A 23751-nucleotide genomic window follows, 5' to 3' on the forward strand; every position below is an offset into this window, starting at 1 on the left:
ATCTTCAAAGTGATTGGTTGCTTTAGATGAGGCATGTTTTGACCACAATATTCCCTTACTTTATGCTTTTTTTTTTTTTTACCTCTCTTCTCCCCCATTGACGGCCAGGAAGTAATCAGGTGGCTCTCAGTGAGGTGTGTGTGTGTGTGTGAGAGAGAGAGAGAGAGGGAGAGGAGAAAGGGAGAGGTAGGGAGGGCGGGAGAGAAAGCACACTGAAGAAGGAAATGACAGTTTGTGTGTTGCTGTCAAGAAACCTGTAATAACTAATCCATTAAATCGCCAGACATCGAGTGCCACTCCAAAAAGATTTGAGTAAACTTTTTTCTGCAGCATACTTGATGTCCTTCTTGCTTGCTTGTTGTTCTGGGAGCCTCCCACCATCAAAAGTGTTTCCTCAGAGAAGTCACAGGGAACTTATCGGTGCAGGAGGAGGGAAGCAACTTTTGACTCCAATTCAAGAATTTTGGTGGGTTTTTACATAATTGCCCAATTTCTACAAAAATAAATATCCAGCAACCTCTTACGCTGAAGGCCAGATAGCCATTATCAAAGTAATATGTTCCAACTTTTCCTTTCCTCTGCCCCATCTAATACCATTATATATTTGCCTACAAAAAATCAGGCAAATTCTAATTAATTTAATCAATTTAAATGATCAATACCTCAGTTGGACTTACAATGGGACACCAGAAATGAAATTCAACCTTCTTTACACTTATCATTTGGCCGTCATGTGGATTTTTCTGTGAGCAATAAGGGTGGAATATTTCCTGAAGCACTGTCCACACTCGGGACATTAAAACGGTTTCTCCCCTTTGTGTATAAGGACATGATTGATAATATTAACCCTAGTACTGAGATCTTTCCCACAGTCTGGAAACTCGTACAGTTTCCCTCCTGTATGAGTCCTCTGGTGTTTACCCAGGCTGGAATTATGACTGAAACTTTTCCCACAGTCAGGACATTCAAAGGGTTTCTCTCCTGTGTGAGTCCTCTGGTGTTTCACCAGGTTGGAATTGTTACTGAAACTTTTACCACAATCGGAACATTCAAAGGGTTTCTCTCCTGTGTGAATCCGCTGGTGTTGAACCAGGGTGGAATTCTGACTGAAACTTTTCCCACAGTCAGGACATTCAAAGGGTTTCACTCCTGTGTGAATCCTCTGGTGTTGAACCAGGCTGGAATTCTGACTGAAACTTTTCCCACAGTCAGGACATTCAAAGGGTTTCTCTCCTGTATGAGTCCTCTGGTGTTCAACCAGGCTGGAATTATGACTGAAACTTTTCCCACAGTCAGGACATTCAAAGGGTTTCTCTCCTGTGTGAATCCTCTGGTGGCCAATGAGGTTGGAATTCCGACTGAAACTTTTCCCACAGTCAGGACATTTAAAGGGTTTTTCTCCTGTGTGAATCTTCTGGTGGCCAATGAGGTTGGAATATTGACTGAAACTTTTCCCACAGTCAGGACATTTATAGGGTTTCTCTCCTGTGTGAATCCTCTGGTGTTGAACCAGGCTGGAATTCTGGATGAAACATTTCCCACAATCAGGACATTCAAAGGATTTCACTCCTGTGTGAATCCTCTGGTGTTTAACCAGGCTGGAATTCTGACTGAAACATTTCCCACAATCAGGACATTCAAAGGGTTTCTCTCCTGTGTGAATCCTCTGGTGGCCAATGAGGTTGGAATTTTGACTGAAACATTTCCCACAATCAGGACATTCAAATGGTTTCTCTCCTGTGTGAGTCCTCTGGTGTGTCATCAGGTTGTAATTGTTACTGAAACATTTCTCACAATTAGGACATTCAAACGGTTTCTCCTTGGTGTGAGTCCACGTTGCCATGCTTGCTAAAGCATTTACCGCATTGGGAACATTTGTAGGGCTTCTCTCTTGTGTGGGTCCTTCCGTGAAAGAAAATGAAGCTGTTCTGACCAAAGCGTTTGCCACATTCAGAGTATTTGTACGGATTTTCTCCAGTCTGGATCCCCTCTGGCATAATCAGCTGTGATTTGCAAGTTGTATCTTTCCCAGAACAGAAACATCTATGGAGCTTTTCCACAACTAATATTCTTGAGGTGGTCAAAAATATGGATAATCCCTTTAGTGCTGCTTTGATTTACTGGTGATTTTCTTCCTCCCAGAGCGAGGCCTGCAACACTGTCTGCTCTACGTGGCTTCCTCCCCAGTAACTTCCAGATATTTCCCTCTTTTCCTGAATGGAAAAATAATCTCCCTTGACTTTTCATGTAACGTATGCTTTAATTTCACACTCTATTTTTCCAGTTAGAAATCTCTTCTTGATTTTCTCTCATTTCTCTCTCACCTGCTGGGGGACTCTCTGAAGGAAATGGAAAATATTTTGATTTCTGGACTGACTTGTTTTGCTATTCAAAGTTGTTTGTTATCCTCAGTTGTCCAGAGTGCTCATTGCCATCTTCTTTGTCTATAAGATTCAAATAAAAGTGTATCTTTAATTGTGCATAAAATGGTTGCAGAAGATGAGAAAAGAAGAAAAAAGTTTACATTATAATGAAAAAGCAAACATGCCACAATGCTCCAATAAGCTCTTACATTGATCATGATTCAATTGACACATGGAAGACCACCCAGATCCAAGTTCAAATATCCATTCAATGATTCTAATTCGATTGTTGACTTCAGTCAATCACAAATTCTTAGCAATGCAAACGGTTGTTTTCAAATACAATCAATTGAAAAAGAAACTACACCTGCTTTGATTTCTTGTGGTTTTACTTATCAGGGTATCATAAACATCATCGCAACAGAACAGAAGAGAATAACAGAATTGGAAGGGACCTTGGAGGTCTTCTAATCCAACCCCTGCTCAAGCAGGACACCCTATATCATTTCAGACAAATGGCTGTCTCATCTCTTCTGAAAAGCCTACAGTGATGGAGCACCACAACTTCTGAAGGCCAGCTGTTCTGCTGGTTAATTGTTCTCACCATTAGGAAATTTCTCACTGCTTCCATAGTATAAAGAGGGGAAGTAGCAGCCACGTACTGCTAATAAAATGCCCTTGATCAATTGATCATCAGCAAGTATGATTACATCTATCTCTGACACTGAGTTGTGTGTTAACACAATGCCAAAGAATAAAGAATCAGCAATGATCTTAGAGAAAAAATTGTTGCTGCCCATCAATTTGGGAAGGTTTAAAAGGTCATTTCCAAACAATTAAAAACCCATCATTCTACAGTGCGGAAGACAAGTGTAAAGCATTCAGGAGAGTTGCTAATCTTCCCAGGAGTGGACATTCAAGGAAATTCAGCCCAAAGTCAGACGGTGCAATGACCAAAACCACAGAAGGCAAACTTGACTATTTTTATAATTTCTATATCTTATCTGTCATGTGCCAACTGCCTCTTATGTAATGAAGCGAAAGCAAAGAAATGTATAAATATCTGCCTTTCACTACGCTGAGGGTTCCTTCCTTCTTAGGAGGATGAAGAAATGCATTGGCTTATCAACACACACACACACACACTTGGACTCTGTCTCTTATTTCACTGAGCCATATCTGTCAATCGCAGTTATGTCACGGTAAGGTTGGTGGCCAATACATTTTATAAATAAATACACCTGAACAGTTCAAACATTCAATAGCTATTTTTTAAAAAGTGCTGGGTTAAGCACAGTGGAGCCTGGGGGGGCACCAATAGGAAACACATACTTGTTAGCTAGAAATGGAAGCAGAACAAAAGAAGAACAACCCAAAAAAGACCAGAGGCAAATAAATCCGATCTTGTTGCCTGGAAAACATCAGGTCCGTAAGAGAAGAATTGAGTTGGGGGGACCTTGGAGGTCTTCTAGTCCATCCCCTGTTCAGCCAGGAGACCCTATTCCGTCCAGAACAAATGGCTGCCCAATCTCCCCTCAAAACCCTCCAGGGACGGAGCAGCCACAACCTCTGGAGGGAAGCCATTCCCAAAGAACCAACCTCCACTTGAAAGAGGCTTTTTCAAGCTTCCCACCAGCAGAAATTGCAGCCCCCAGTTTCCCAGCCTGCAGCACCAGTGGGCTTCCATTTGGGGAGGGAAGGAACCTGCAGCAGCCGCAGCTGAGAGGCTTCAGCCCAGTTGCTTCTCCGCTTCCAGCCCAAGTTGCTCCCGGACTCTCCTCCCACCTGCTGCCCTCCACTCACCTGCCAGCTGCTGCTCCGACCCTGGGAAGAGCAAGAAAGCCGCTCTGCACACCAACTTTCTCCCATCAGTCATCCAGAAGAGGAAGTTCCTCTGCGCCTCTCTTCTCCTCTCCTCCCAGCCTTTCTAGCAATGCAGTGTTGATGGCTTTCTAGGCACAGATGTTGCCTGACCGCCATCTAGCGACAGGAGGTGGAAAAACACGCTTTTCCAATCTCCACCAAGGCGTTTGGAAGAGGTTTCCTGTGATTACATTGCAGCACGTCGTTTTCGATTCCCAGCAACCGACCTTTGCAACTGAGCCAAGTGAAAAAGTGAAACGTGATGCTACTTCGGTTTTGGTGCCTTTGGGTCAGTCTTGATGCCTGGCCTTGCAGTTTCCTTTGGAAGGGTTTTTGGGAGGGGATTTCCCCCCCCCATTTCCTGGTTCCAAGGGCTGAGAGGACTGGCCAAAGTTGAGCAGATGGTTTTGCCCTTCAGGTGGGACTGGAACTGAGCGTTTCTCTGTCTCTAACCTGGTGCTTTCCCCACTACACCAAACTGGAACTTCTTCCTCCCCACAAAATGTACCCATTGACTTGTTCCTGGTGCTCCCACAGCAAATTCAAGGCTGCAGCTTTCAAGATCAATCAATCAATCAGGATAGAGTTGGAAGGGACCATGGAGGTCTTCTGTTCCAACCCCCTGCTCAAGCAGGAGACTCTATCCCATTTCAGACAAGTGACTATCCAATCTATTTTTTAAAACTTCCAGTGATGAAGCACCCACAACTTCTGAAGGCAAGCTGAAGGCGCCTATTAATTCACACTGTAAGTTTCCAGGTTGCTTCTCTTCTTCCTTAGTTCCCATCCATTGTTCCATGTCTTGCCTTCTAGTGTTTAGGAAGATAACTTGAGACCCTCCTCTTTGTGGCAGCCACTCAAATATTGTTTGGTTTTTTTTTAACGTTTTTATTATATTTTTATTGTTAAGGAATAACAAAAAGTAAAAAAAATCAATACAAAAAATCAATAGTAAGGAAAGAAAAAAAAATTTTTTTCCCCCAACGTGCTATATAAACGGAAAGGAAGTTTTAGGAACTTGAAGTCTTCAATTCTTCCAGAAATCTCTTTGATAAGGTACTGGTGCCGATTCATCCAATCTCCCAAGTGCAAAGTCCACAAATGGTTGCCAAGTGTTCCAAAAAACATTTTCTTTATATATACCACTTCTAATTTTAATATCACAAGTCAATTTATCATTTAATGCAAATTTCCATGTTTCATTGTACCATTCTTCTAATTTTAAATCAACATTTAATTTCCAATATCTAGCAATTATAATTCTCCCTATTATAACCAAAATCCGCACCAATTCTCTTTCTCCAGTTGTTAATGTTGTTTCATTCAATATTAATAATAATATGGTTTCCAATTTCAATTTGACCCTCTTCTTAATTATTTCAAATATTTCATTTTCTATCCTAGACCAAAAAAGTTCAACCCCATTACATTTACACCACATATGAGCATATGTCCCGAGTTCCACTTTACATCTCCAACACATTTTATCCACTTTATTATCCATTTGAAAAAGTCTTATTGGGGTCAAATACCACTTCCAAATAACTCTATAATTATGTTCTTTAATCCTTATTGATAATGTCCTCATTATTCTGCTAACCCAATTCATATTCCAATTTTGATCAGAAATTTCAATACCCAGTTCTTTTACCCAATTCTCTTTCATTACCCTTTGTGAATTATTATCAGAGTTAATAATTTTATAAATTTTACTAACTAATCCCTTTGGCCCAATTTCATCTTTTATTATTCGAGATGTCAAATTTTCAAATTCCGTTTCCTTTCTGCTCTCATCGTTCCTTTCTTTGCATTTCCTATTCCATTGGAAGTTGGAAGGGACCATGGAGGTCTTCAAACTATACCTGCTTTGATTTCTTGTAGTTTTATTATCAGGGTATCATAAACATCGCAACAGAACAGAAGAGAATAACAGAATTGGAAGGGACCTTGGAGGTCTTCTGTTCCAACCCCCTGCTCAAGCAGGAAACTCTATACCATTTCAGACAAGTGACTATCCAATCTATTTTTTAAAACTTCCAGTGATGAAGCACCCACAACTTCTGAAGGCAAGCTGAACGCACTTATTAATTCACACTGTAAGTTTCCATGTTGCTTCTCTCCTTCGTTAGTTCCCATCCATTGTTCCATGTCTTGCCTTCCAGTGTTTAGGAAGATAACTTGAGACCCTCCTCTTTGTGGCAGCCACTCAAATATTGGAAGACTGCTATATGCCTCCCCTTGTCCTTTTCATTAGACTAGACGAGGGGTCTCAAACTCAAGGGCTGGTGGCCGGATGCAGCCCTCCCGAGCTCAGTTTTTCCTGGAAGAGGTTTGCAGGAAGCCATCGCAACCAAAAACAGCTTGGGAGCCAGTTTTCTCTGGCAGAGCGCTTGGGCCACCAGAGGCGCCCCCAACGTGAGTGATATCGATCTGGCCACGCCCAACCTGGCCATGCCCACTCCGGCCCCCAGAGGTCAAACACAATCCTGATGCGGCCCTCAGTGAAATCGAGTTGGATGCAGTATTCCAAGTGTGGTCTTACTAAGGCTTTGTGAAGCAGTACTATAACTTCATGTGATCTTAATTCTATCCCTCTATTAATGCAGCCTGGGATTGTATTGGTAATTTTGGCTGCTGCCAATCACAAAAAAATAGTAAGAGAACACTTGTCTGATCTTGATGAATACAAATCACCAGGACCTGATGGATTACATCCCAGAGTTCTAAAGGAGCTGGCAGATGTCACCTCAGAACCATTGCACCACATCTTTCAAAAATCCTGGAACACCAGGGAACTACCAAAGGATTGGAAAAGAGCTAATGTGGTTCCCATCTTCAAGAAGGGGAAAAAAACAGACCAAAACTACAGACCAATCAGCCTAACATCAATTCCCGGGAAGATACTGGAAAAGATAATAAAGAAACAGATCTGCCAACACCTAGAAACGAGTAAAGTAATAATTAGCAGCCAGTACAGGTTTTTTAAAAACAGATCATGCCAAACCAATCTTATTTCATTCTTCAACATAGTGACTAAATTAGTAGACCAGCAAAATCCTGTGGACATAATATACTTAGACTTCAGCAAGGCATTCGACAGAATAGACCACAACCTACTTCTTCATAAGGTAGAAAAAAGTGGGATAGATAGCTTCACCTCCAGATGGATTTGCAACTGGCTGACAAACCGTACTCAACGAGTAGTCCTTAATGGGTGTAAGTCTACATGGAGAGAAGTAAGCAGGGGGGTGCCACAAGGTTCCTTCTTAGGCCCAGTACTCTTCAATATCTTCATAAACGATTTAGATGAGGGAATGGAAGGGGAACTCACCAAATTTGCAGATGATACAAAGCTGGCAGGAATAGCTAACACTCTAGAAGATAGGCTCAAGATCTAGATGGATCTTGACAGACTTGAACACTGGGCCCTATCTAACAAAATGAAATTCAACGTAGAGAAAAGTAAAGTCTTACACTTAGGTAAGAAAAACCAAAAGTATACTGGGGGAAACCAGGCTTAATAGCAGTGACTGTGAGAGGGATCTTGGAGTCTTAGTGCACAATCAGCTGAATATGAGCTAGCAGTGTGCAGCGGCAGCTAAAAAAGCCAAAGCAATCCTGAACTGCATTAACAGAGGGATACAATCAAGATCAAGTGAGGTACTAATACCACTCTATAAAGCTCTAGTAAGACCACACCTAGAGTACTGCATCCAGTTTTGGTCACCACACTATAAAAGATGTTGAAACTCAAAGTGCAGAGGGGAGCAACCAGGATGATTAGGGGACTGGAGACTAAAACAGATGAAGAACAGTTACAGGAACTGGGCATGGCTAGTGTAGTGAAGAGAAGGAGCAGGGGAGACATGATAGCAGTCTTCCAATATTTGAGGGGCTGCTACAGAGAGGAGGGGGTCAAGCTATTTTCCAAAGCACTTGAAGGCCAGACAAGGAATAATGGATGGAAACTGACCAAAGAGGGATTCAACCTAGAAATGAGGAGGAACTTTCTGACAGTGAGAACAATCAACCAATGGAACAGCTTGCCTTCGGAAGTTGTGGGAGCTTCATCACTCGAGAGTTTCAAGAAAAGATTGGACTGCCATTTGTCAGATATGGTATAGGGTCTCCTGCTTGAGCGGGGGGCTGCACTAGATGACCTATAAGGTCCCTTCCAACTCTGTTAATCTGATCTGATCTGATCTGAACTGTTGGCTCACATTTAAGTGACTATATACCAGGGTGGATAAAAATCAATGATTTTTTTAAAAAATCAAAAAAATCAGATTTTTTTTTATTTAAATCGGATTTTTTTAAATAAAATGCTTTTTGAGGAAAATATATTACCATCCAAAGGTTATTCCAGCATGAAATAAAGATTAGTTTTTTTAATTATGTAGAATAAGGCTATATATGTTTAATTTTTTTGGTAAATAAATTCCATTAATCCATTCACAATGTCATGCTCTTCCAGAGGTTTTTGTAAGATTATTGGGCAGTTTCTTTGCCTACAAGATATTATCACAGATGCTTGGTTTACTTTTGCAGTTCTCAAAACTGAATTTGACTCAGCAGAGATCACATGTCTCTTCTTCACAGCAAAAATGTTATAACATGAACAGAGTTGAGAAAAAGACCTTAATCCTATTGTTCTACAAACCTATGAATACAGAATCAACCCCTTCAGTGCTAAGTTTCAAGAAGTTCAGTGAATAGAATAGAAACAATATTTTTCTGATTGTTTGGAGTGGAATAGATCTGCACAAGAAGAAAATGAAACTAAGTGTGAGGAGGAAGGGGCAAGCAGACAAACAGTACAAAATGAAAGTGAAACTTTCTGAGGAAAATACTGCACAGCCACAGACAGACAAGTCTTTGGATCTTTTTGTGTGTATGACCTGAGGTTTATCACATTCTTTCCTTGGAGGAAAAAAACCTATAATGGCAGCAGGCCGTAAAAGAGACCCAGTTTGGCAATACTTTAATGAAGTTCCTTTACCTATCGGTAAGGCAGGCATGCGTGCAAACTGCAAACACTGCAACAAAGAAATGCAAGGCCTGGTGGCCCGAATGAGGCAACATCATGAGAAGTGTTGTGATGAAGATGACCAAAGAAACACATTTGAACAGGCAGGATCTTCAGGTTGGTAAACATTTTTATTGAATCATATTTCTAAAGACTGCCTTGAACTGTCATGTTTGAGCAAAATTATATTTCTTATTATTACTGCATGTTACTGTGATTTGGTACAGTTATGAAGAAAAGCAAATATTCCTTTTGGGGCAGTGCTGTGTACAATAAGCAGAAATTATATAAACAATAAAATAACAGCATTGTGGAGATGGTGTGACCTCAGTTGTCGGCAAACCGCACTGAGTAAACAAGTCAGCACATAATCCTAATCCTATCAGAGATGTAAAGACAGAAATGTATAGACAGGATGTCTGGCAAAAAGACCCTTTATCAAGATATGCAACTCAGCACGTAGCATTGTTTGTCACAGGAAATAACATGAGGGTAACACGAGGGATCCATGTGGACTTCACGAGCTTTCTTTAGCCAATTAGCATCTGTAAACGTTGATTAATGTTTTGCCATGATAGTTGTAAAATGACAATAAAAGGAAGCCTTCTGGGTGGAGTCAGGGTGCCTTCCCCAAGGTATCTCACACCAAGGTACCTTGGTGTGTCTTTCTACGCGTCTTTCTTCATCGAAACAACATCTGGTGACCCCGACGTGATTCCTCCTATGCTTACTCGGCCGGACGAGCCCAGGTGCACCTCTGCGAACTTCGCTCCCAATATTTCGTGAGTATGGGAAGGGAAACCTCAGTTCAGCAGAAGTTTCATGCACAAGAATTGAGAAAAATACTTAAAAGTAATGGAATGGCAGGAATTAAGTTAAGTGAGTTAGACTCATCGCCACGAGCAGAAATAAAGCATTTATTGCTGTGGCAAAAATGTAAGGAAGAAGTAGAGGTTATGGGGACTCATAAACTCAAGGCACCATCTCCATCTCTCTCTCTGTCTTCTGATCAGGGGTCTGCTCCCCCTCCGCCTTATTTTCAGCTGACTTTGCCGGCTACAACTACATTGCAGCCAGTAGAAATTAGTTCGCCGACAGCTCCCTTATTGGTTTCTTTTTTACAGGAGATTTTTTCAGCTGTCAGAGCAGGGTTTCAGGAAGAGCAACAAAAAGGAACTCTCACTGGGGTAGAAATAACAGAGAGTCTCCAAGCTTTTCTTGTCATACAGAAGGTTAATCCCCAGAGACAAGCTCAATCTTTGTCATATAAAGTTTTGAGAGAGCTAAGGAAAAGAATCACAGAGACAGGTTTGTGTTTCACCTATAATACTGGCTTGGTGGAAGGAATAAACCATGAATATATTTTGTTTCCTGAAGATTGGAAGCAAGTTTTTCTAATGATTTTGACTTCAATAGAGCATGTTGTTTGGGACAGAGCTAAAAAGAGTGTTTTTCCTATAGTCATGTCTCCGCCTCCAGTCTTTTATCTGCAGTTCCAGAGTCACAGCAGATAATGCTTGGCTTGATTTAATCACTCAGGAGTCTGTGGAATTTAAATTTACTTTGGAGGCTCTGGTTTTAGTGGGTCTTATCTTACCTTGATCTATTGCAAAATTTTATTTGGTATATCATCGTATGGATGATATTTTAATTGGAGCTTAAAAATATAACTTAATTGGCTTTCTGAAATATAAAATGATTTATGTGATTGGATTGTAAATTGTCTAGAATAAATACAGCTGCAAGTTTCTTATCTGTATTTAGGATTTAAACTGTTGCAGTTTTTTTTCTACTCTGGCTTTTCCTCATTTAAAGTTACCAAAAGTTATTTCTTTAGTAAACTTGAAACAATTGCTGGGTACTATTAATTGGATTGGCTCATATTTTTGTTACCTACGCATTTACTTAATTCATTATTTGAATTATTGACTAAAAGAAAAAAGCCAGGATATTTAATTATAGTTACATCTGTAGTATGTGCTACAGTTGAGAAAATTAATAACATCTTGAGTATTTAGTTTATGGATTGAATCTCTCATAGAGATTGTCAGTTATTTCTTCATATTTCCTCCTAATAAAAATATTGGGAATCTTAGAACAGCAAAAAGTATATTGTATTGAATGGTTTTATTTGCCTCATTACCATCAAAAATTAAAAATGTTTTACCCTTGTTGAAAGATATGAGAAAAGAAGAAACTTAGGCAGAGTTTCAGCCCCCACCTTTTTCAATGGGCCATTAAGAAGATGAAGCTACCTTATTTTACACAACAAAGGAAAGAAAAAATTACAGGGGCCAGCAACATTTAAAGCAGATTTGGGACACAGGAAAGAAAAGCACGCACCCAAGAAGGAAATGAAATCAAGTTAAAGTAACTAGAATTTTTAACACATGAGGAAAGGAGAAAAACACAGAAATAGCAAGCTGAATAATTATAGGGAATGAACAATTACAAAGGGCTAGGAAAAACAGAGTGTAGACTATAAAACAATTATTGATTAAGAATTTCAAAAGACTTTAAAGGGTCACATAGAAAATCAAAAGACGTTTTAGGATATAAAAAAGGGTTACTTTTACAGTTTAAACAGGCTAGCCTGGAAACACTGTGTTTGCATTTATTTCTTGCTTGTCTTCCTATAAACAAGAAACTGATTCTATTCTCAAGCAGCTGACCTCCCAGCCGGGAGTTTTAAATTCAAGAAGGGAAAGCTCTGCCTCCTAGCATTCCTTAAAGGGAAAGGCTTCTTTTTCATTCTAACAATTTTTATTTAAGCTACTGCTGAAATTATAACCTTGGGGCGTACTTGAGCCTGTCGAAGAAATGGAACTGACTTAATAGATATTGTTCTTTCTATCTTAAAATCTGACTTTCAATTTTATTTTCAGAATAATTTATTTCTTTAGTGTTTTAATTGACTATGTAGGTTGTATTTCACATCATCTGTCTACAGATCCTAGGTTTAATGATTTCCTCATTTTCTATTCAATCTATTGATCACAAGCTCATTGCTTTTCTGATGGGGGAGGAATGAGAGGAGTGATTGCTTATAAAGATCTTCAAGAGGACTTCTGGAAAGTTTCTGTCAGATGTAAATGCCTTATTCTATAATGTGTAAATAGTATATGAATGGGATATCAGGGGTTAACTTATCCTTCTATTCTTAATGTATTCATATTTCACCACTCCCTCATATAGCTCCACCCACTGTATATATAAGGAGCCACCTTCACCCTTTTCCTTGCTTCTATCTGTGAATATTCAGTGAATATAGAATGCCTATTGTAAATAAAAGGAAGTATATTTAAACCTTTAACTCTTACTATTATTATTGAGTCTGATCCTAAAAATATTGCAACAAGCTGGTAGCAGAGGATGGTTAATTGACTCAATAAAAACTTAAAAATGTCTAAGAAAGATAGGCCCAACACCAGGGCCTACAGCAAAGAAATAGAAACAGAAAAAGAAATAATCAACGAATCCACAAACGCAATTTCGAGAGAATCCGAAGAATACATCACTGAAGACGAAGAAATAAGAGATGAAAATGATGACCAGGAAGAAATCGAAATAGAGAATAACGAACTCAGGTCAGAGATATTAAAACTATTAAAAAGCCAGAAGAATGATGAAAGCCTCATCGCGAACCTCCAAGAAATGCTAAAGAACAGCGGAGCAGCGAGAGAGAAAAACATCACTAATGAGAAATCTAAAGACACAAAAATAGTGAGTAATACGACTGCAGAGAAAGTCATTACGAAGAAGAAAAAATGTGCTCCGGCGCGAAATTTTGAATGGCAGCCATCTTGGTTTCAACAGACCTCCGAGATGAGCGAAGCAGAGCCAATCAAAATGCCCAGTTCAAAATTTCTGGCGCGAAAAACGTTATCAGACAACGAAAATGAAAAAGAGGATTCAAACTCATCGGAAGAGTCAGAAACAGAAAGTGAAGATGACCCAACAAGATCCCAAGTAAAGTCAGCAATGAAGACGCTTTTTGCTGCATTTGGGCCAAAACTAAAAATTACCAAAGAGCCACCGAAGAAGCGAGCGAGCAAGCCGACACCTCAAGACCTGCCCGCTCCCATCCTGACTTCGAGAGCGACGACGCCCGAACCCAGAGAGCCTTGTCGATTCCGTCCTACACCACAGACCGAAGCAAGTGCCAACGCCCCCAAAAGAAAAAGAAGAGCAGCTGCCGTCGTCAGAACTCCCAAGGCCGAACCAGAGACCGACTCGTCTGAAGAGGAGCGGAGCGAACGAGCCGCAATGGAGAGAACCTTCCACGACGACGCCGAAGAAGAAATGAACAACGCGCATGCGCGAAACTATGCAGACGGTCCGGGAAGACATGAACTGGCGAGAGAACCGCGCAGACTCGTTGCGAGCATCCCCACGCCGTTTTGCAATTTTCTACACTTGCGAGACCACGGACTACCTCAGGTTGTAAGTAATGGACAAAATAATGTGGGAAACTTACCCAGCGACTTCCCAAAACTAAGGGTTGATGGCATTAATTTGCAAGAATGGTATCAACAGCTCCAGGTTATATTTATGAAAGAAAATTTACTATTTTTTATCACTAGTCCCCCAAAAAGACCTTGGACTTTAGAAATAGATTGTTTACACCATAGGGCATTTTTCTTAATAATATCTAGTGTGTCTCCTGCAATGTATCATAGCATCAAACCAAACTTAACTGTTTCAGAAATTATTCAATGCATGTTTAATTTGTTTCACAGCGACAGTGTAGCCACCACCACAAGAATGTCTAAGGATTTCTTTTCATCTAGGGTGAAACCAGGGGTTTCTATAAGTGAGCATTTGATATCTTTAAACAAAATAAGAGCTGAACTGCATTTGAGGGGGGAGGTGATTTCAGACCAAACAATGAAAAGTGTTATTATCAATTCACTTGATTCATCATGGGATAGTTTTATGTCACATTTAGACACTATCAATCTAGGATATTTATCCATAGAAAGTCTATCCAACAAATTGATAGCAGAAGACAATTCAAGAAAAAATCGTACTAGCAATCACACAGAGCACAAACCTTTTAGGAAAGTAGCTTTCCAAGACAAATATAATGAAACACTTAAATGTCACAATTGTGGATCCAGGGAACACAATAGAAGAGATTGTCCCAAAATTTCAAAGGAAAGACATAGGTCAGAATATAGGAACAAATACAATTATAGACAGTCTTCCATAGATAGACATAGATATAGAAGCCCACCAAATTACAGAGAAAATAGAGGGGGCAGAGAAAATTCAAAGGATAGAAAATCTGGTTCACTGAATGGACTAAATAAACAAGACAACGCTAAAATACAACAAAATGAGAACAACAATTGGCTTATTGATTCTGGAGCAACTAATCACACCACTAATAACAAAAATATATTGTCTTCATTTACAGAAGATAAATTTGTAATAAAGGTAGCTAACCAAGAAAAGGTTCAAGTATTAGGCAGAGGGAACGTAACCTTGCCTGGTCTAGGAAAAATAGAGGGGGTATTATTAATACCTGAAATACCTCATAACATACTAAGTGCCATAAAACTAAGTAGAGACTCTGACATTAATATAGTTTTCTCAAAGGGAAAAGCGACTTTGGAGAAGAATAAAATAAATGTAGGCACTGTGATGATTAAAGGAGGCCTACCTTATCTGATAACAAAGGAAGAATGGTTGCATAACATTGATTCAAATATAGAAGATTGTATTGAAGCAGATGATGAAAATATTAGCAACAGTGACAATGATGAATGTAAAATATCTCATGATCATGCAGATGCACACAAAGAAAAAAAACCAAAAATAGGTAAGCCAATTCATGATGAGTGTGCTCACATCTTACATAGGAAGTTAGGACATGCCAGTTTTCCTGTAGTGCAAAAAATGATTGAACACGCAGAAGGTGTCAAAATAAAAAATTGTGAAAACTATTTGGAATGCTCAGTATGTAAATCTACAAAACTAAAAACTAGTCCCAGGCCAAGAAAATCTACTAGAACAACTAACAAAATTTTTGACTTAGTACACATGGACCTAGTTGGCCCATTAACTCCATCAATCACTTATAGAAAACGTTACTTCCTGACAATAGTAGACGATTATAGCCGCTATGGGTTTGTTTACACATTAAAACACAAAGATGAAACCTTTCAAAAATTTAAGGAATTTTACAAACGCATAGAAACACAACACAATATCAGAATAAAACAAATTATGACAGATAGGGGATGTGAATTCATGTCCAAAGAATTCTCCCAATGGTTAAAAGATAGAGGAATGCTACATTACACGTCCAGTCCATTTTCTGCGTTCCAGAACGGGATTGCAGAGAGGAAAAATTCCACTTTACAAACCATGATTAGGTGCACATTGGAGGATGCTGGCTTAAGCAAACAATTTTGGTCAGAAGCCTTACATTATTCAAATTACACACAAAATAGAACCTGGTCCAGTATTGTAAATAAGACACCATATGAAGTAATGTATAATAGGAAACCAAAATTAGCACACATGCACATATTTGGAGTCACTGCAGACGTACACATACCTAAACAGTTGAGAAGGAAGGGAGAAAACGTATCCAGAAGACTCAGATTTATGGGATATGAAACTGGCACCAAAGGGTACAGATTCATTGATAATAATAACAAATTTATAGTTTCCAGAACAGCTGTGTTCCATGAACAGGCCAACTGGTCTAAATTACATCTTAATGAAATATTTCCAAATAAATGCAAAGATACAAAATCTCATGAGGAAGGGACCATAGAAAAACAAAATATCAACAAATATAAAAGCAAAACCAAAACTTGGACAAATAGCCAACACAAAATAAAGACAGACACACTAACAAAAAAGGAAGCAAGATATTTACATGATAACAATAGCAAACCTGAAAGAGCCATTAGGAACAACAGAAATCAAACACCAAATAAATACAGAGATTACATAATGCATATGGATGGTGAACCGATAACACCTAATACATATGAGGAAGTGTTAAAACTTCCTCATGAAGAAAAAGAAAAATGGGAACTTGCTATGAAGAAAGAGATGGAAAGTTTACAAGGATTAAATGTATTTACACCTGCAATTGCACCTAAAGATAAAACAATTATTGGTACCAGGTGGATATATAAAATTAAGAACTTAGAAGGAGGCAATACTCTATACAAAGCTAGATTAGTTGCACAAGGTTATGCACAGAAATATCCGGAGGACTATACTGAAACGTATTCCCCCACAGTAAGAACTGAGAGTGTCAAAACAGCTCTAGTGGTAGCATCAGCACTCAACCTTGATGTATTTCAATATGACATACAGACTGCGTATCTACACGCGAAACTAGATAAGGAAATATATGTAAGAGCACCTCACAGTCAGTACACCAACAAAAATGAAATTTGGCTGTTAAACAAAAGTTTATACGGGTTAAAACAATCAGGTAAAAGATGGTATGATTGTTTAGTAAAAGTACTTAAGACCATGGATTTCAATGCTACCACTGCTGATAACTGTTTCTTTGTCAAAAAGGGTGATAATTACACTGAATTTGTGTTGATTTATGTAGATGACATTTTGTATATAGGAAAACACAAAGAGAGAAGAGAAACTTTTGTAAATAAGTTAAATGAACATTTCTCGTTGAAATCTCTAGGTAAAGTGAACAAATATCTTGGTGTCCAAATTAATAAGACTAGAAAGGGATTCAAACTTACTCAGAGAGATAAGATTATAGAACTTTTAAATAAATGCAATTTAAACAATGCCAAACCTTGTGATACTCCTATGCAAACTGATTTTCTTAGAAATACTGATGAATCTTCTCCTGAATTCAAAGATAACACATTTTATAGATCAATCATAGGTTCACTTCTTTATATATCTAATTGGACTAGACCAGATATCGCCTTACCACTCAATTTATTATCCAGACACGTCAGCAAACCAACAATGTATCACTGGGAAGCTGTTAAAAGGATTTTAAGATATCTGAAATGTACACTAGACTTTTGCCTAGTATTAGAACCTAGTGATAATAAAGAACCAAAGCTTGCATGTTACGCAGATGCGGACTGGGCTGGTGACACATCATGCAGAAAAAGTACATCTGGTTATATTTTTCTCTTAAATGACTGTCCAGTTTACTGGTACACTGGTAAACAAGAACTAGTAGCCACTTCAACGACAGAAGCGGAATATGTTTGTTTATCCAAAGCTGCAAATAACCTTGTATGGTTTAATGATTTAATTTCAGATATTTGGAAAAAACCTGCTTTGCCTTTTGTTATGCATGAAGACAATAAAGCAGCCATTGAAATATCTAGATCCGATGCCATTGGACAAAGGTCCAGGCATATAGATATAAAATTTAAACATGTGAGACAATTATCTCAGGATGGATTTATTAAAGCAGTGCATTGTGATACTTCAGAACAATTAGCTGACATACTGACAAAGCCTCTACCTTCTAAGCAGCACAAATATTTAACTTCTAAATTGTATGTCTTGTATTGTCCTGAATCTGAATGTAATTGGTGTTGTATAACGAATCGGCATTTAGAGGGGGATTTGTGAGATGTAAATGCCTTATTCTATAATGTGTAAATAGTATATGAATGGGATATCAGGGGTTAACTTATCCTTCTATTCTTAATGTATTCATATTTCACCACTCCCTCATATAGCTCCACCCACTGTATATATAAGGAGCCACCTTCACCCTTTTCCTTGCTTCTATCTGTGAATATTCAGTGAATATAGAATGCCTATTGTAAATAAAAGGAAGTATATTTAAACCTTTAACTCTTACTATTATTATTGAGTCTGATCCTAAAAATATTGCAACAGTTTCCTCTCAATGTTCAGAATTGTCTGTTGTTATTTTAGCTTTCCACATTTTTTCTCAACAGCTTTTTAATCTGATCTCTGACTCTCAGTAACTGATTTTTAATCTCCCTAGTGCATATGTTACACTTTCTTTGAATAAGGATCTTCTGTCTCTCTTTTTGACATTACAGAAAGTTTTGCAAATTAGAAAGAATTAAATTTAGATTGCACATATTAGGAGTCATTAGTCTTTCCCAGGTATGTTATCAGAAGGAAATGCTGTTGCAGACAACGAAGCAACATGTTTTATCTGTTACTCCATGGGAAAGTCATTCTATGTTTCATCAAAATGCCAAGGCTTTAGCGAAACAATTTCACATTCCTTTAGATCATGCTAGAGCAATTATACAACAATGTCCTCAATGTTCTCAAATCACCCCATCTCCTTCCATTGGGGTGAATCCAAGAGGGCTTAAAGCAAATGAACTTTGGCAAATGGATGTAACTCGATATCCCTCTTTTGCTCCTTGGAAATATCTTCATGTAACCATTGATACCTTTTCTCATTTTATTTGGGCTACCCCTCAGAAAGGAGAAGCTACTAAACATGTTATTAATCATTGTATTCGAACATTTGCTGTCATGGGCCTACCTTCTACATTAGAAACAGACAATGGTCTTGTATATTGTAGTTGCTCCTTTGATGAATTTTGTGACACATGGCAAATTAAACATCTTTTTGGCATATTTTTAACTCTACAGGACAAGCCATAAGTGGAGCACGAGAATTTTACATTAAAGTCTGCTTTGGATAAAACAAAAACAAACAGGGCGAATTCCTATAGGTCTCCCTGGTAAACAGGAATGGTTAAATAAAGTTCTGCTTACTCTGAATCATCTTAATATCACAAATTTATCAACTCCAGTAGATGATCATTTTGGAAGTAGAATAAGTCATCCCCAGCCACAGGTAATGTATAGATTATTGCCTAACACTGAATGGCATGGACCTGTTCCCTTATTGACATGGGGAAGGGGATATGCTGCTGTTCTTACACCTACAGGTCCGGTGTGGGTCCCTGCTCGGTGTGTGATACCGTGGAAGGATGGCGTGGCACCAAGGACTGAAGAACCCGATCCCAAACTTCTCACTCAGCCTGCAGAACCCTCAGCAGGATCGGGACCGAGCACCTCGCCAGGCTCATCAAGTGACCTGGGGACAGATTAAAGCTCTTTCTGCTCAATCTACAAAACTGCTACAGGAAAAGAACATGCCGCAGACACCGGAGAACTTTTTAGCAGCAGCTTTTGCTTGTTTAAATGCTAATTCTGTAACCATGATAATGTGTATTATTCTTATGTGTATTTTCCCTTCTTGTTTAGTTTATTTAGTTTAGTTTATTTGATTTGTATACCGCCCTACTCCCAAAGGACTCAGGGCGGTGAACAGCCAAGCAATAAAATACATAAATACACAAAATTTAAAACCAGATAAAATCAAATTAAATCATTTTGGCCCAAACAGATTAAAACGCCCCAATAATTTAAAAACAGATTAAAATTTACATATTAAAAGAGGGAGGAGATTAGGCCAAGCCCGCTTGATGGAATAAAAAAGTCTGCACAAAAGTCTTGTGTGGCTACAATGACTTTGCAACATGGAATTCCAGAACAAGGTCTTTGGGATCAAAATTCCTATATATGGGATGTGCAAAATGTCTCTTGATTAGTAAACAAGACTGACTGTTGGATCTGCATGCATGTTCCCACACATGCAAGGGAAGGACTTTTAATACATGCTATTCATTTTCATGAAACCGGATGGAATCAACATCTTTAGATCCCTGGAACGCTACAAAATGAAAATGTTAATTATCCTATTTAGTTATGCTTTAGATATTATTTTAACAGCCAAGGGTGGTGTATGTGCTTTGATTCATTCACCTTGTTGTATATATGTTACTGATTATAAAGCAAATATTTCAGCTACAATTGAGCACATGGAAAACATGATTGCAGATAATCCAATTGGCTCCACTATTCCACAATCTCCATGGGAATGATTATGGTCTTGGCTCCCAGATTTTGGATGGGTACGACAAATAGTATCCATCGTTATAATAGTCATCATTGCTTTAATTTGTTGTTGCTGTTGCATACAATGTTTACCTGGGTTATTAGCGATATTTCGCCCAAGAATTCGGCCTTCCAAATCTTAAATTATGTATGCTTGCAAAATTTTAAACAATAAAAAATAAAATAAAAAAGGAGGATATGTGGAGATGGTGAGACCTCAGTTGTCGGCAAACCGCACTGAGTAAACAAGTCAGCACATAATCCTAATCCTATCAGAGATGTAAAGACAGAAATGTATAGACAGGATGTCTGGCAAAAAGACCCTTTATCAAGATATGCAACTCAGCACGTAGCATTGTTTGTCACAGGAAATAACATGAGGGTAACACGAGGGATCCATGTGGACTTCACGAGCTTTCTTTAGCCAATTAGCATCTGTAAACGTTGATTAATATTTTGCCATGAAAGTTGTAAAATGACAATAAAAGGAAGCCTTCTGGATGGAGTCAGGGTGCCTTCCCCAAGGTATCTCACACCGAGGTACCTTGATCAAGGTGCCTTCCACCCGAGGGGCCTTCCCGTGAACCATCATCCTGTCTACGCGTCTTTCTTCATCGAAACAACACAGCATTGACTTTTTTGTTTAGGGGAATTCACGGATTCTGGAAACTATCCACCTTCAAGATCACCATCCTCCTGTTCTACAGTTTCAGAGTTATCCATCCAGGATAGTGCTTCATTAGCATCATCATCATCAGACACCCACAGCCACATATCACTATCACCTAAAAGAAAGAAAAAACCCTTCCCTCCTGGAACCACCATAGATAAGTTTGTGATAAAAACTAGCAGATTAGAAAAAGAGTTAATTGATGAAAAAATTGCCCAGTTTGTTTATGCAACAAACTCTTCTTTCCGTCTGACTGAGAACCCACATTTCATTAATATGGTTCAGTCACTGAGACCAGGATACAGTCCACCCAGCAGAGCAGATGTTGCAGGGAAACTGCTGGATAAAGTGTATGACAGAGAAATGGAGCAATGTGCAACAGCTCTGGAGGGTAGAATTGTTAACCTAAGTATTGATGGGTGGAGTAATGTCCACAATGATCCTATTGTATGTGCTTGTAGCAACAGAAGAAGGGAAAGTCTTCCTTGCACAAACATTTGATACGTCAGGAAATGCACACACAGCAGAATACTTACAAGAAGTGGCAGTAAAAGCTATAATAACGTGTGAACAAAAATTCAAATGTGTAGTACGCAGTTTGGTCACAGACAATGCTGCAAATGTATCCAAGATGAGAAGAAATTTAGAAGAGCAGGAAGGGAATACAAAGCTAATAACATATGGTTGCTGTGCTCATTTGCTGCATCTCTTAGCCAAAGACTTAAGTGTTCCAGAAATAAAGACTAATGTTGTTGAAATTGCTAAATACTTCCGTAACAATCATTTTGCTGCAGCAGCTCTGAAAAGGATGGGTGGAACCAAGCTAACGCTCCCACAAGATGTTAGATGGAACTCTGTGGTGGACTGTTTTGAGCAGTATATCAAGAACTGGCCTATTCTGATGACAGTTTGTGAAGAAAATCGAGATAAAATAGATGGCACTGTCACGGCCAAAATCCTCAACATTGGGCTTAAGAGAAATGTTGAACTTATGCTGAGCATCCTGAAACCCATCTCTAAAGCTTTAAACAAAATACAGAAAAATAGCTGTTTTATTGCTGATGCTGTTGAAATTTGGAAGGAACTGAGTGAACACTTAAAAACAGAACTACACATGGCCAGAATTAAATTACAAGCATTAAAAAAACAAATGGGACAAGTACTGTCTCCAGATCATTTTTTGGCAAATATTGTCAATATCCAGTATCAGGGTCAAAACTTAAGAGCTGAGGAAGAGGAGTTAGCTATGACATGGGTATCCAGCAATCATCCATCTGTAATGCCAACTATAATAAACTTCAAAGCTAAGGGGGAACCATTCAAGAAATATATGTTTGCTGAAGATATTTTAAAGAAAGTCACACCAGTGAACTGGTGGAAGTCACTTAAGCACTTGGATTTAGAGACTTTAAAGTAATGATTTCACTTTTAACAGCAGTAGCTTCTTCTGCAGGCGTTGAAAGAATATTCTCTTCCTTTGGACTCATTCATTCTAAATTGAGAAATCGTTTGGGACCCGATAAAGCAGGAAAGCTTGTTTTTCTTTTCCAGATTATGAACAAAGAAGAAGATGAAGATGACGAGTGAGCTACAGAGGACAGTATTTAAGTTTTTCATGTGTAGGGTGGGCTGACAGTCTAAGTTTCTTAAAATATATATATTTTGTTTAGCCAAATTAGTTAACAAACATGGATGTTTGTTTAAGCAAACAACATATGCTGTAATGTTATTGTTTCAGTTGAATAAATCTATTTAAATTGTTATTATTAAGGTAATGATTCCTAGGTACAACAGAAAAGTTGTCCAAATATGAATGATTAACTTATTAAACTGGGGATAAAAAAACTAATATGAAAAGTTGTTATTCTAAAAATCTTCATCTACTTGCATATTAAAGTTATACCAGCAAGAATTAGTCTTTACGTAGAAAACTATGATTTAAATCAAGCCTTAATGACTAGTGATTTAAATCGTGATTTAAATCATGATTTAAATAAGTTTGATTTAAATCAAATCCACCCTGCTATACACTAGGACTCCAAGATCCCTCTCACAGTTACGGGAATTAAACCAGGTTTCACCTAGTTTAATTATACCTATGCAATTGGTTTTTCTTGTCTAAGTGTAAAACTTTATTTTTATCTTTGTTGAATATCATTTTGTTAGATAGGGGCCACTATTCAAGTTCACACTTTTTTAGCTGCCAAGATGTAGGTTGTGATCTACTTAATCAAATGCTTTACTGAAAACTAAGTATACCATGTCCTCAGCATTTCTCTGGTCCACTAATTTAGTCACTTTGTCAAATATCACTGTGGGTGAGACGTCGGAGGTGGCTCGGGAGTTCATGGCTTCCATGGCAGCTATGGACCTGACCCAGTTAATTCATGGCCCTACCCACACAGGGGGAAACACGCTGGTCCTGTTTTTTGTCTCTGGACAGTGGTTGAGTGATCTTGAGATAGGGGATATAGTCACCGAGCCCTTGTCATGGTCGGATCACTCTCTCCATCGCCTTGACCTTCGAACCGCTATACCCCATCGTAGGGAGGCAGAGCCAGTAAGATGGTTCCGCCCCAGGTGCCTGATGGAACCTGATAGGTTCCAGATGGAGCTTGGGCCATTTCCTGAGGCTCTGGCACACGCCTCGACTAGGGACCCAGTGGCCGCCTGGGATAGGGCGGCCACTGGAGCTCTGGATCGGGTCATGCCTTTGCGGCCTCTGACCCGGCGCCGATCTCACCTAGCTCCTTGGTTCACTGAGGAGCTGAGGGAGATGAAGCGCCAGAAAAGACGCCTAGAGAGTAGTTGGAGGGCCAGTCTTTCTGAATCCGACCAGACACTGGTAAGATCTCATATTAAGAATTACCTAGTGGCAATAAAAGCAGCAAAATGTACATATTTTG

At 38.9% G+C, this 23751-nt stretch overlaps 1 protein-coding gene and 1 pseudogene across 2 annotated transcripts in view; one reads left to right on the forward strand and one right to left on the reverse strand.

The window, feature by feature from the left end:
• LOC148115761 (uncharacterized) overlaps positions 1-23751 on the forward strand; it is a 321967-nt gene that overhangs the window by 159603 nt on the left and 138613 nt on the right. The gene's annotated exons all lie outside the window — the stretch shown is intronic.
• Positions 619-23751, reverse strand: part of LOC148115762 (uncharacterized) — a 32402-nt pseudogene continuing 9269 nt past the window's right edge. The window contains exon 3 of the transcript XR_015732000.1: positions 619-1990. The product of XR_015732000.1 is annotated as an uncharacterized LOC148115762 (transcript). The remainder of the gene's footprint in view (positions 1991-23751) is intronic.

This window comes from Pantherophis guttatus, chromosome 2 (assembly GCF_059756535.1).
Source record: "Pantherophis guttatus breed Tessera chromosome 2, ASM5975653v1, whole genome shotgun sequence".
Taxonomy (NCBI): Eukaryota; Metazoa; Chordata; class Lepidosauria; order Squamata; family Colubridae; genus Pantherophis; species Pantherophis guttatus.